Source organism: Amblyomma mixtum, chromosome 3, assembly GCF_055824585.1.
Source record: "Amblyomma mixtum isolate Tamu chromosome 3, ASM5582458v1, whole genome shotgun sequence".
In the NCBI taxonomy this organism is placed as follows: Eukaryota; Metazoa; Arthropoda; class Arachnida; order Ixodida; family Ixodidae; genus Amblyomma; species Amblyomma mixtum.
This window is the reverse complement of record NC_143014.1, coordinates 70528582-70542575: the sequence shown is the minus strand read 5'-3', so window position 1 is coordinate 70542575 and position 13994 is coordinate 70528582. Positions and strand designations below refer to the sequence as shown.

The 13994-nt window shown below is 46.0% G+C and overlaps 1 protein-coding gene across 6 annotated transcripts in view; it reads right to left on the bottom strand.

Moving 5' to 3' along the window:
- The window catches only part of Obsc (Obscurin), a 161443-nt gene extending 154639 nt beyond the window's left edge, over nt 1-6804 (bottom strand). For 4 of the 6 annotated variants that reach the window (XM_089579587.1, XM_089579583.1, XM_089579584.1 and 1 more), the window contains exon 1: nt 6550-6803. The gene's annotated coding sequence lies outside the window, so the exon portion shown is untranslated. Of the gene's footprint in view, nt 1-6549 lie in introns of all 6 variants that reach the window. The other 2 variants (XM_089579582.1, XM_089579586.1) reach the window with 1 other exon arrangement.
- Between the last annotated feature and the right edge of the window lie 7190 nt (nt 6805-13994).

Genomic DNA, 13994 nt, shown 5'->3' with positions numbered 1-13994 from the left:
GCGTTTATGATGAGTAGTAGAGACTTTTAGTAATAGTCATTCACAGAAAAAAAAAGGGGGGGGGGGGGGGGCGGGGAAGTGGTTCCAACAATCGGCATGAGGGAGAGGGGCGTAGGTTTTGCCCCCTATTGTTCCTTTCTACCCAGAAGACTTGAAGAGGCTCGACCATAAACGTCGGTCTCCCCTTAAAGAGAGATCTGTGCACGCCTATGCTGCACCGCCTATGCTGCACCACTACTGCACATGCAGATGGTCTTGTCATGGCAGGTGTGCGCTCAACTAGCCGACACCTGGCGCCACCTATCGCCACCTGCCGCCACCTGCCACCCTCAGGACGATCTGCCCGTACGTAGGGGCAGCGAGCGATACGCGCTGTGCTAAAAGTCTGTACAGTTTCTCGCGGAGTCTTCCTCCATGTTTCACTGATCTCCACACTGACTACTGTCCTTTTTAAATTATGTGAAGCATTTAAAGACAAAACAATTCCACTTAACGCCGAAAAGAATGCGACTCGGCCGGAAACGGGAAATATCTTTCTAATAAATTTCTCTGTGAGTGTGACCTAGCTGTCTTTTACCTGGGTAAAACATGCCAAGATATTTACGGCCAGAAACAAGTGCATAACTACCAGACATATATGCGCAACGTTTGAAGCATGGTTTGGCGTAAATACGGGTTGTAAAACTTTCCCTCGTTCGTTGAACAAACTTACGTGAACGGTTATACATTACAGTTCTTCACATGCAACTTGAGGCTTGCCAACAGCTTACTCTGAATATAAGCATGTTACGTATTAGCAGTCTTTCATCATACCAATTTCACAACTATGGAGTGCTCTCCGAATTGCTTCACCAGTCTCCCTTTTATCTGAAATCGCTCACACAACTTCGTGGCCTCGATATCCAGGCAATTCAGTCAACATCGACGCATGTCCCACGCCAAAGGTGTGTTGCAGTCACGCGACTCCGCACATAAATGTGCCCGTTTATATTTACGCAATCCCAACGAATCAATATTGGCCGCCATACATAGCCGACCCACCTCTTCATTGATTGAGTGGTGCTGAGACACCACTCAGTCAGTGGAGAGGAGCTGAAATAAATATTAAATTGCTGAGGTACATGGGTCGAGAGTGGGCAGGTACAAGTCGCATCGGCAAGAAGTGTCTTCTCTTGTCGTGTACTACGGGTTTTTGGTGAAGTTATGTTGCCTTTTGAATTAATACAACGTAAAAACAATGTTTTCTATGCACCAAGCGCCGAGTCATAATACGGCTATGGCGTTGAACTAAGAAAAGCAGTGCCTCCGCATTTCTTACTCATATTATTGACACAAGTGAAAGTAATTAAACCTGCCGTAAAAACTGAACTCGACCCTTTGGTGACATTTGTATTCAGACGATTTGCTCGTTGCAGCAGTTGATGTAAACACAATATTGCATTCATTACAAACTTGATTAGCGGTATAAAATGCACCTTCTTCTCAACAGACACTACTATTTAGCGCGCCTTAAGTAAAATGTCGTTTCCTGTATGCCTGAACCAGTTTTATGCTTTCAGAAAGCAGCTCTTTCTTGCAAGAACATGACGCTAACGATGGCATACACCAGCATACTTATAAGGACGACATTTTGTATAACATATGCTCTTAAACCTGGATACCTTTATCACATTTCTCAGTACATAGCTGATAACTTTAGAAGCATTTCTCGAACCTTACTTTTTTATTGCCTTTCATTTTCCTATCCCAAAGGAAGTGTCAATGACTGAGCAGTAGTGACATCAGCTGGCACGTTCACAAAATCACATTGTCTGCGCTAACGACCGTTGAAAGAGCCAGCAGAGAGGAATAACTGTCTTCATGACTCTTTTGCGCCTAGATAATTCTGACGTGTCGCAGCAAGCAACTAAGTGACAGACGGGGACAGGTGTTTGAGCACCTGTGTGACGTAAAGTCAAAGCAACGCCGAGCGTCGACCAACGCACAAGCCGAGTCTGCGTGCTGCAAATACGGTTTGAGATAGTTTTCAGACCAGCCTACATGAGCTAAGCCCCTTACGTGTCGAGATGGAGATAGCACTGCTGGAAGTAAAAGCTACCCCGCGAGACATTTGTGGAGAGCTCGGGCTCGCTACGTGGTATGCGCTGGCTGGCGTTGGAGAGTCTCAAGTGCACGGTCACCGACTGCGGTACCATGGGGCTTCCTCGAGGTGAATGCGTTCCAACAGCAACGAAATGTGGAAACGACGTTTGGGCCTTGAAATTCCTGTGGGATATATATTTATCCGCATCTCTTTGCGCCCATCATGATGGGCAAGATGTTTGAAAAAACAAATCGAAGTATTGAAGTCAGGTTTTTTTTTTTTTAGCATCAGGAGGCGAAAGCAGCACGAAAACAAAGAACGCGAAAGAACTACAGAGCGAAGGTCAGAGCTGTGTGGTATTCCTCGCTGTCTTTCCGATAGATGTCTTCATGCTATTTCCTCCCACCTTGACCAGCATGCTTTAGCCGAGATAATTCATAAAAAGTCGACTGACACAGAGCTGCGGTTTGCAATTAAAATTTTTCTGGCAGCACTCCACCTTTCATTTGTTCAATAGGTCACTAAGGACACTACCATAGTTGAACTCTACAGGCTTATGGGGACGACAGCACGCGCTCAGAGCATCTTCCCTTTACTTTTCGTTGCACTTGCCAAATCATCATTGGTAGGGTATTCGAACAGCTGGACACCTGCGGAACTTCCCTGTTCCTCCTTTCTTCCATCCCTCTTTCTCGACAGAGAAGGAACTTAATATAATAAAGATATAATAAAGCGATCTAGAACCTTGATCTTTGCACTTAACCTATGCAACACTATTGTCCTTGAAGGATTGTTTGCTCCTCTGTAGGCTTGCCGCTTCCATCTTAATCAAGACCTTCAGTGAACAGTGCACTACTGCGGGCATAACGCAGTTGTATACCTCCAATTTTATAACCTGGAAAGTTAACAAGTCCAAATCTGCCTCAAACCATGCAGCTTTGCAGTAGTAGAACTGTACCCGCAGGCTCCCTCCATGTCTTTTGGGAGGCAGGGGCGTCCTTGGTTCGCTACGTGTTACGGTATTTAATACCTGATCTCGTTATTGTATCAGACCCAGCTATGCATGGCAAAGTTCAACAATGGCTGACTGCATGGTAAATTGCTTTCTGGGTTATCTAGTTTCGTATAGGCTGGCTTAACGGCTGTTATTTAATAAAATAGAAATAAAAACGGGAAAAGGCTTCGTGGTTCCTCGGTGTCAACCGCTCCTCCCAGGGCCACAGGTTAGGAAGGAAAATTAACTTAAAAGAGGGGATCCACTAAACAGCAACAATGTCTATTAAATAACAGTTGTTGAAAAACGTGCGCGCGGCGATTCAGCCTTTCGGCGGTTCGGCTCAGCCTAAAGCTGCGTAGCGGTCACGACGGCGCTCATTGGCTGGCTACCCCTCCACCGGCGTTATCAAGGCGCCCAACCTTGGCGCCCTGATCTGCCTCCGCGGAGTTTTTTCGCACGAGCTGGTCACGCTCCAGATGGCGAAGGCCGCTCAGCCTCTGCCCGCAGCGGCTCCCCCGCAAACGCCTGGCCTGAACGGGCTATTACTGGGTCTTTCATATCGTGACACGCCTCGCATTCAGCCGCAGGCCTGCCACTAGGCGCTGCCAAAAATACGGGTGCGCTCCAGATCTCTTTTTAACCCCGGAGAGTGTGCCGGCCCGTGTTGCTACGCCCGCGGCTGCAGCCTCGTTGACGCTTCACGCTACTTTTCTAGCGGGGCAAAAAGCCGGGGGTAAAGAAAGCAGCCAGTGTTCGGTTTCACTAACAGAAAACACAGCTCGCAAACTGGGCGGAGAAGCAGAGCACTGCGAACAGAAATACCTGCCGCACTTTTTAATAGCGAGGAGCCAGGATGCCCGGTAAGCACGAGAAAAGGAAAAAAAGGGCTCTTGTGTTTACCGAGCATGGTTACGTGCATAGGGGCAATGCGTGTGCAATGTTGCCTCAAGAGGCTGCTTTAACACGCTAGATTTGGCAGCCATCCATCGGTAAGATGTTTATCAGAGCAGACGCGTATGTACTTCTTCTCGCATTCTGAACATATTAAATCTTTCGTAAAAGGCGCACTATATAAATGTAAAGAATAAGGAATCGGGTGTCTCGTTCTCTGTGAGGTCGACAGAGAAAGAGCCAAGTCACCTTGTAGTGAGTTAGATTTACGCCACAAAAAAAAAAAACTAAAATGAAGAAAGCAAGTGGGCCTTTTCATTACTACAAAACAACATTAGAATAAATTGGACTCCACATCAATGATGGGCCCAGGGATTAACTTTGAGAGCGTGGATTACAAAAAAAAAAATTATTTTAAAACAAGTGCAGTGTGTATATGTAGCAGGTTTTGTTATTACTGTCACTTATTCCTTAGTTCGTTTCATTCATTTCTGAAAACATATGTACACAAAGGTGACAAAACCGCCGAAGAAATTCGATTACGATGGAACAAATCTGATAATTGCTATTTAAGGAGCACACTGAAGTCACCGCGGCGGACGTAGTGAACTAGGAGCGTTCAAGTGGAGATTTAGTGCGTCCAGAAAACGTGAACTGTGTGGTTCTGCTCCGATAAATATCCTAATTCTCAGCGATCAAAGTTCTCCAGACTAACTCGAAGCAGGTTCTGTTACTTGCGTAACGGCCTCATAAGAAAGCAGATGCGACGATGCCCCGTCACTATCTTTAGGATAACAAAAGAATAAATTCAAGGGCATTACTTTGTCCACAATAACGTATGACGCGTTAGTATTTCAGCTGGTACACTGCCAAGTGAACCTTTCGGCGTCTCTAAATCTGACTTGGTAGGAAGCCACGTTTCCCATGACAAAACAAACAAAATTAGCGGGCGCGTCAGTTTCGAATCTTAAAATTGTGCGGAATGCAGCTCCCTTTGCGAATACAATCAATTTCAAAAATGTCACATGAGTGTATCCGTTGGGAAATGCGCGCATAATTGAGGCTAGAAACCCATCTGCCCATAGCGCGGCTTTGGATGTCTCAAATCTATTTTCGTGCAAGCTGAGAAAAACTTGACAGTAAAAACTTAGAACAAATTTTTACCTTTTGCTTCCACGCTGCAAAATAAACACGCGCATTAGCTGACGCGAAAGCAGCAACATACTGACGATTACATCCACGAAGATGATATAGCGACCGCCAAGCAAAGTATTCTAATGATCGCGCTTTTAAGCAGACTAGCAGACTAAGTTTACTGGTCGTAACTACCTTCTGAATATGACAATAACAAAACGAGCAATGCATTCAATTAGTTTTCAGACATTCCTAGAACAAGTTTTCTAGGCTCCAGCGCAAGCTCTGCATAATCATTCTTTTTCATATTTTCAGCACTCTCTGGACAGTGCAGAGACGTCGTTGTTTATATATATTGAAAACAAACTACGTATAACACAGAGTGCATCTTTTACCTGCATGGTCAAGTATGCCAGGGTAGCTGGGTTTGAAGGCAAATGGGCTAATTTGTATTGCGCACTTGAATGAAAAAAGCATCAACAAAACAAGACGTTATGCGTGGGAATTATTCTTAAGCTTACCAACAGAAACAATGTTTTGCCCTGAACTGCAATGTAAAGATGGCGGCGATGCTTGAAGATATATTTGAACCCAACGAGCAAAGACTTGAAAGGGGCACCATTGTTCATTTCTTGACAAGGGAGTGTTGCCACATCATCACTGTCAAGATAACAATAGAAGACTCAGCAAGAATGAAAGGGCGAGCGATGACCTTTAACAGGAATTAACTGCGGCCGTCGCTTTAACTTATGTCCAACAGAATAGCACTGCGAAAAATAACACTCATAATCTGCATTACTACTTAAGTGCATAAAAAAGCACCAACCAACTGCATGCCTTTTGCATGTTCTGACTATGTATTTATGGGCAACGCATCATAGGATTGCTCACAACACTATCACGGATGGTAGTAAAAGACATGGTACCGCTCTTTATTTCATGTTGGTGCTCACAGTTGCCAGCAAATATACGTAGGCCTAGTGATGGACGAGGAAACTCTATTCGTTTTACGTAACAAGCAAGAACGTATTTACATGCTGATCGATGCAAATAAGACGCCATCACCGTACTCGGGTAAGTTTAAAAACACCGGGGCCAACTCAGCGAAAGAGTTTATGCTGCGCTTTACTCGGCAGTGCAGTTGGCGTTGAAAACGCGTGTCAATATATAAGGGCCCTTTGGTCGAGCACTGACTGCGAGAATACCGCCTCATCCATAACAGTGTAAACACGCGAGAAGCCCCGGGCTGCTCAGAGGGAGAGGCCGGCTGCGCGGCCGCCGAACGCGAGGCAAACAACGCAGCAGCGGCGGGGGGCAGTGCACACAAAGACTCGAAGCAGCAGCAGCAGCCCAAGACACTGCTGTCAGTGGCTGACAGCGTACCTCGGGTCAGCGGCGAGCAACCCGGCGGCGGGCACCTGCGCACGCGGAGAGCGCCCCTCACCTTGCGGTCCGTTGGGGCGACGCGAGGAAATCCAGCACATTCGACAAGCCCACAGCACGCAGACCGAGTCGGCCGCAGTCGGCGCGCAGCAGCGCCGGTGTTGTCCTGAGCTTTGGCCGCGGGGACGGCCGCACGACTTAGGCTTAGCAGAGACGGGCACTGCGTCTGCGGCGGTGCCTGCTTCCTTGCCGCTTCGAGCCAGATTTGGAGCAGCCGGGGCGGTCCCGGGATCCTCGAGGAGGGTCAGAGCGGAGGAGGGCAAAACAGAGACGACCCTCGGCTCTCCCGACTAGCGGCTATTTTCCGACGGCCTGACATCAGCCTTACGTCTAGGCCTGGAGCGGTCTATTTTAGGTGGTGCCTCACAGGCCGGGTCTTGCGTTTCATTCTGCGCGTATTTTGGGAAGCCAACAGATTTCGGCTGGTTGGTCGGCAGCTCGCGCCGGCTCACGGCCGGCCACTTTGGCGCGGCAGCCATTTGCCGCCACCGGCGGATGGTCAGGCACCCAGTGTAACCGCCCTCGCCCCCGAAATGTGTACGCGACGCTGGCGAGTGAGGGGGTGGCCCTCCGCACCTGCACCGCCGCCGACGAGGGCGCAGGTCTCCGCCGCCGACGAGCTTCCGGGCTTCTTCGATAGGGCACCGCTTTCTCAAAACGCCTCCCTTCCCGAGGATGCGGCGCTCGCTGGGTTACGACAGCCACCTTGCTTGTGCACGAGATCGTGGCGTCGGTGGTTGATGCGAACGAGTGCATGCCTGAATGAATGCTTTATGCGCCACTGCATGCGGACATGTGCTGTATTCGTGAGTGTATGAATTAATGCGTTCGTACCAGGCGTGTGTGTTGTTTGCATATTTGCATACTATGTATGGCTGCGCTTACGCATATACAGCCTTCGTCAAAAGCGTCCGGCCCACATGGTTTTTTCGCGAGCCGTTTAACGGTATGTTTTAGGCATCCCTGAATTTCAGTAGGAGGAGAGTTCTGCTCACACTCCGGGGATTCGGAGCAGTAAGTGCTTTGCTACTTGGCTCGACAGCGAACCCTGTGTGCGCTCAGCTTTGGCAGAGGCTGCCCATGTGAAGAAAAGTTTTGTGTGTACATATGCTTTATTTCGTAACACCGAAAATTCTTAACTCTAATCGGATATACGCTAAAAACGTACTCGAGGGGTCTTAGTGATTCTGTATACAGTTACTGGTTACTTACGCATTGTCACATTTTAGTGCGCAGGACCTTCCGCGTCTGATCACTGTCAGTATCTGGTAGCTTCGGAAGAAAGCCAAACTGATATTGGCAAACTTATTGTGTTTACGGTGGCTGTTTCGCAAGAAATAAAGAAAGAAAATATATGCAGCACACTTATTCTGATTTACAATTTGTCCAGTAATCTTAATATTTCTCTAGAAAACAAATTATCCAAACGAAAGAAAAGCCAAAACGAAAAATTACGTTTTTGGATCCATACAGAACCCTTGTTCAGAATGAAGTCAAAGATATGGTGCTGCTGTTTAGGTACGAAATATCCGGCGCAATGAATGACGCAGTATTTATGTCGACAATGTTCGCTCCTCACCTGAATACATTTCATGGAACTCTTGATAATGCTAACAATTATATGTCAAAACAGGCAAACGCTAGCACATGTGGCTACAGTGACTCACAACAAAGAATGTAAGAAAACTAGCAGCAAAACAAACTGCTGTCTCCAGAGAAACCGATACAATGATGCTTTAGGAAAAGTTGAAGTCAAGCAAAAGTGCCATGTAGTAACGCACAGCACGTCAAAGTTGAAAATCTCTCTCGATTTTTTTTTTATTTCTGGCAAATTTTACAAGGAGATGTTATGTAATGTAAGAGAGATGTTATGTAAGAGAGAATTCTTGTACTCCTGCAAAAAAAAAAGAACCTCATATATGTCGACCTTGAAATCTCAGCGATTTATTACAGCTTTTTATTGAGCTCTGAGGCTGCCTTTTGCAAAAATCCTTCTCCGCTTTATTCTGCTATATTTTCGCAATTGGCTAGCGCTACCTCTCGCATCACAGACGGCGATTTTCATTAATAGGCAAAAAAATTGCCACAAAATACGGTCTGTGGTTTCGCGCCGTAAGTAAGAGCCATATGATTTCATACGAGGGAAAAAGTACACAATTGGCAACCACCTGAGCGCAGCCATATGGCAGCAGAGGAAGGTCATACAGCTGCCTGAAAGCGCTGTATCCTGTATCAGTTTATTCAACAGCTTTCTATATATATATATATATATATATATATATATATATATATATATATATATATATATATATATATATATATATATATATATATATATATATATATATATATATACCGGGTGTCCCAGCTAAATGTCACCAAACTTTTAAAAAAGGCGAAGGGTCCTAGTCCAGTGAAACCAACTCAGGGTTGTTCATAGTCGCGTGGCCTAGTCTTGAGTATTTTTATCGCTCTTCAAAGTTCATTAGTTAAGTTTAATTAGCTAACTTTTTAATTATGAACTTCAGGAAGAAAGTGTCAATGCAAAAGTTTTAGATCACCTCGAAAAACCGCTAGTAGTGCTGTTTCCCTCAAGTTACGATTTACGTAGCTTCCTTTATTGGCCTTAAAAGAAAGTTGTCACGTGACCAGCTGCTCGCTCACTTCTCTGCCCTAATGTGCACCCAATGTCTCATCGAGGAGAGGACTTCAGAAAAAATAGATTTTATTCTTTAAGGCGCGTCTTGGGACGTTGAAGTGGCATAGTTGTCATGTGGAAGCTTTTTCTTATTGTGCGGGTAATGGTTAAAGGCCGGTACAAAAACTACTTTACGTGAATATCACTTTGCTGCAAATGTCTCAGTAAGCTGTTTCTCAAAGCGATCTACAACTTTTCCATTGACACTTCGTCCCTCAAGTCAATAATTAAAAAGTTAATTAATTAAGCTTAACTAATTAGTCAACCTTTAGGAACTAAAACAATACTGCAGACTAGGTCACGCGACTGCGCTCTAGCATCAGAAAGCGCCGTATAGAGCAGTCCGACCATCTTTTGAAAAGAGATTTGTGCTATGCGGTGTTGTAATCGGGAGCTCCGTGTAGTGACAATACGCGTAGTTTCAAAACGTCAGTAAAACGAACCCATATCGTTAATTAAAGGGACACGGCAGAGGACAAACTGAAGTTGGCCAGCATCGGAACGCTACCGCATTCTACCGAAAAAGAGGCTGAGAAAACGGACCTTCAGTAAGCTATAAAAGACCAAAGTATGAAACAAAGGTCTCGCCGTCAGCGGCCTTTTTCTCTGATAAACTACGTGCGCCAGAGCAGTTTATTTTTAAGCGCAGATCCCTGAGGCTAGTTTTTACCGTTATTCATTTCAAAACGGTGATCACGGAACTCTTTTCTGTGCAGACGTACGAGTTCGAATCGAGCGGCGGAAAAATTTTTAACTGCAATTTTTTCACAAAATAAATGCGTCAGTTTCTCCCGTACTCATCAACGTACTCATAAGGACCACGAGAATAGATTTTTCTGTGAACAAAAATCGGCCAGTGTTGTCCTAGTGTCCTTTAAAACAGAATATAATATAAATACACTTCTCGTGAAGTGTGACTAAAGCCCGAAATTCTCCTTCCCATTAAAAAATCACAGCACTGCAGTGGTGGTTGAATTTCCGCTTGCCGATACCCGAGCATGTTACGTATAAGAACGGTAAACCTCGCCTGCAGATGCAGCTGGAAGCTGAATAAACAGCAGAATGAAAGCATAACAAAGAGAATGTCCAACTTTTGGTGAGCAAACTCTATGCGCATAGAGTGCAATGTACCAGTTTAGTTGTGCAACTATAGTTTTGTGAATTGGATTTTCCTCATTGCATCGATTTTTCTACGTTTAAAGATATATTGTTTTAGTATCAAGAGTGAAAGGTGACAAACCGTTTGGATCCCTTCACTGGAGGCTCAGTTCCCACTTTTTTTTTTCTGTCAATAAACATCTGAGCATTATTTCTTATTCACTGTGAATTTAAAATCTTTAAAGACATTTCGAACAGCTAAGAGTAAGGAGTAACAGGGCCCCTCAACTTCATTAAATAATATGTTAAATGAAACAAACATTATCATTAAATATGACCTAGTTTCAGTTTCATTCCGCTACTTCGTTCACTTCCGACGCGTAACCCGTTTTAACAAGACATGTTTCCGGCCTCATTGCTTTCGATCCACAGAAGACGCAACATGACGCACACTTTTTTTTTCTTGAGAGCCACACTGTACATATACACCGCTGCTGACCTGTCATTGTACGTGTGTCTCCAGAAAATAACTGTTTTGTTACACTTACAATTCAGCGGTGAGGCTCATGCTGCGCTGCTCTTTCTCGAGCCTTCGCATGCGTAGATGTCGTCGACTCTACATTTCCAGTATCGTTCTGAGTTTTCGGCTTTCTTCATCTTAAGAGCTTATTTTCCCACCGGACACTGATCGGATCGATGAATCCAGCCGAAATCTTTGCTTGCTTGCCTTCATTACATGGTCTAGAGTTCTCGAGGCGCGCAGCGACGCGCGGTTACACAACCGTGAAGGCGGCATTTTACTACGGCCGACGCGTTTTGTCTTTCTGCGCTTATTCTGGCAACAGCCCTCCGGCGGCTTGGAATGCGTCCAGTGGAATGCCTTCGCTCCCGCCCTTGTCGCTCCCCTTGCATCTGTTTTTTTCGTCGCATAACACTTCATCACGCAGACCTCAAAAGAGCGCCCTGGTGCGCAGTCTGCTGCGCAGTACCACCACTTGAGAGAAAACGCCTGTTTTCCGTCGACGCGGGTGCAGGAACCCAGCGACACTGGTGCGACGTGACGCAATGCGGGATACCTGTCTGCTGCATCAGCTTGCCAGCGCCTCTCCACTAGACGTGTATTTGCTGACGTCGTTTCCTTAGTGCTGCCTTGAGCGGCCTGGTGCTTAGACGCTTTAACATAGTGTTGCTTGATATAACAAAGCACATAAGAAGAAATTTCGATACATGTCTTTGCGTCTTGATTAGTGTCACTGCAGGCGCCTGTAACACCATGTTTTACGCAGAATTATACTTAGTGTAACATTCCAACTGCTGGCAATGCAAATGTTTGCAGGTGTGACGTCACACAGGAAAATGGGTTTTGCAAGAATTAGATTTCAGAATGCCTGCGTGCAGACATCGAATAGTGGAAATTTAAGCCGCCGCGGTGGCTCAGTGGTTATGGTGCTCGGCTGCTGACCCGAAATACGCGGGTTCGATCCCGGCCGCGGCGGTTCAATTTCTTTGGAGGAAAAATTCTAGAGGCTTGTGTACTGTGCGATGTCAGTGCACGTTAAAGAACCCCAGGTGGTCGAAATTTCCGGAGCCCTTCACTACGGCGTCTCTCATAGCCTGAGTCGCTTTGGGACCTTAAACCCGATAAACCAACTGAATACTGGAAAGGCAGATGTAGAGACATTTTTGTTTGGTTTTTATGGTGTTTAACGTCCCAAAGCAACTCAGGCTATGAGCGACGCCGTAGTGAAAGGCTCCGGAAATTTCGACCACATGGGGTTTTTTAACATCGCGCACTACACGTACCTCTAAAATTTCGCCTCCATCGAAATTCGACCGCCACGACCAGTATGGTACCCGCGTCAATCGGGTCAACAGCCAAGCGCCATAACCACTGAGCCAACGCGGCAGCTTAGCGACAATTTGAGACCTCGACTTATTTCTCTCACGTGAACATCGATGAACCGCTAGACGTTGTGGCCTACTCTAAACTATTCACTTTGCTGATTCTGAGTGAAAGTGACCGTAAGTGAAAGTGACCAACGTGCACGCGTAAAATGCACGAAAAGCAGTCATTCCCTACTAGCTTTCCAGATATGTGCCAAGAAAATTAAGTTCTTACACTTCCACTTGGCTCTTTATCTAACGTGACCAGAAGCTCAGAGCATTGCAGTTTGAAAGCTAACGCTTATTGATTCAAGTACAATCTAAGAAAGGCACCCCCCCAGGAAAAAAAAAAAACTTAATGGGGTTAGCAAAGCTTATAAAGGACTTTTTTAATTTCTGCGGAGCACCAAAGGACCTGTTTTTGTGCTCATGTGTGCGCGAAGCGCTCTCAGGCCGAGAATCAGCAAGCTCTTGTATAGCTCAGGCGACGCTTGCACGAAGTAACTGAAAATTCAGTCCAGCCGGTTTGAGACGAAAGCAGTCGCGAGCACGCTAAGTTGTCTTCAATTCGACAGACCTTGCAAACAGGGTCAGCCGTAGTGGCCAGTACTGTAGCAGCTCAAGCAAAATAGTCTTCACCAGCACTCTAGAAAGAAGCTACGAACATGAAGCAGCTGTACGGATAACAACGCATAAAATATTGAGTGCGTCCCATTTTTTATTCGGTCAATGCACCTCACTTGCGCTAATGACTTTGGAAAAGGAGTCATATTAACTGTCAATAAAACTTTCCTGATATTTCTGCAAATAGTATTCAATTATTATGCGTGAGACATTTTATATGGGCCATTTTTTTTTGCATTTATGGTGCGATTTTCAGTCTTAATCTCAATATTTCGCCACCTCTCGCACTTTTTTGCCCAATTTATGTTTACCCCGCAGTCACTGACAGTTTCCAATGCGCTAACGCAGTCTCGTGTCTACCGCCTGAGGTGTGATATATGCGGCTGTACGCCACTACGTTCGCAGCAGTGGATTTAGTATAGCGAAGCGAGTGGTTTCTGGTACTGGCACTGTGTGCAAGCTGAACAATAGAATTTCCCAACGAACAGAAGGCTCTATGGCAGAGCTAAAAAAACAGAGCATTCTGATTTTATTTCGCGCCGACTAATATGCTTACTACGCCCCGCCGCTGTGGCTCAGTGGTTACGCCGCTCGGCTGCTGACCCGAAAGACGCGGGTTCGATCACGGCCGCGGCGGACGAATTTCGATGAAGGCGAAATTCTAGAGGCCCGTGTGCTGTGCGGTGTCAGTGCACGCTACAGAACCCCAGGTGGTCAAAATTTCCGGAGCCCTCCACTACGGCGTCCCTCCTAGCCTTAGTTGCTTTGGGACCTTAAACCCCAATAAATAATCTGCTTACTACATTTCGGTTCATGTCAAACTTTTCTGTCAGGCAAGCTGTCACCTCCGACCAGGAGCCGAATAAAAATAGAGTTGTTGCTGCAACACAGAAGCCGGTAAGGGGCCCCAACGGTCTTATCGTTGCGAAATTGCCCTAACGACAGATCACCGAGCGTTGTCTATAAAGCCCATCGACATGTAGCTAAAGGCACCGCATTTAAGCAACGCCAGATGTTTTTTTTTTTCTCTCTCTACTCGGTGGGGGGGGGGGGGGGGGGGGATTCAGATTTCAGGAAACTGTTCTGATTCGTTTGGATGGAACATAACAGTTTACAACTACCGAGACCGGCTAGTCCATAAC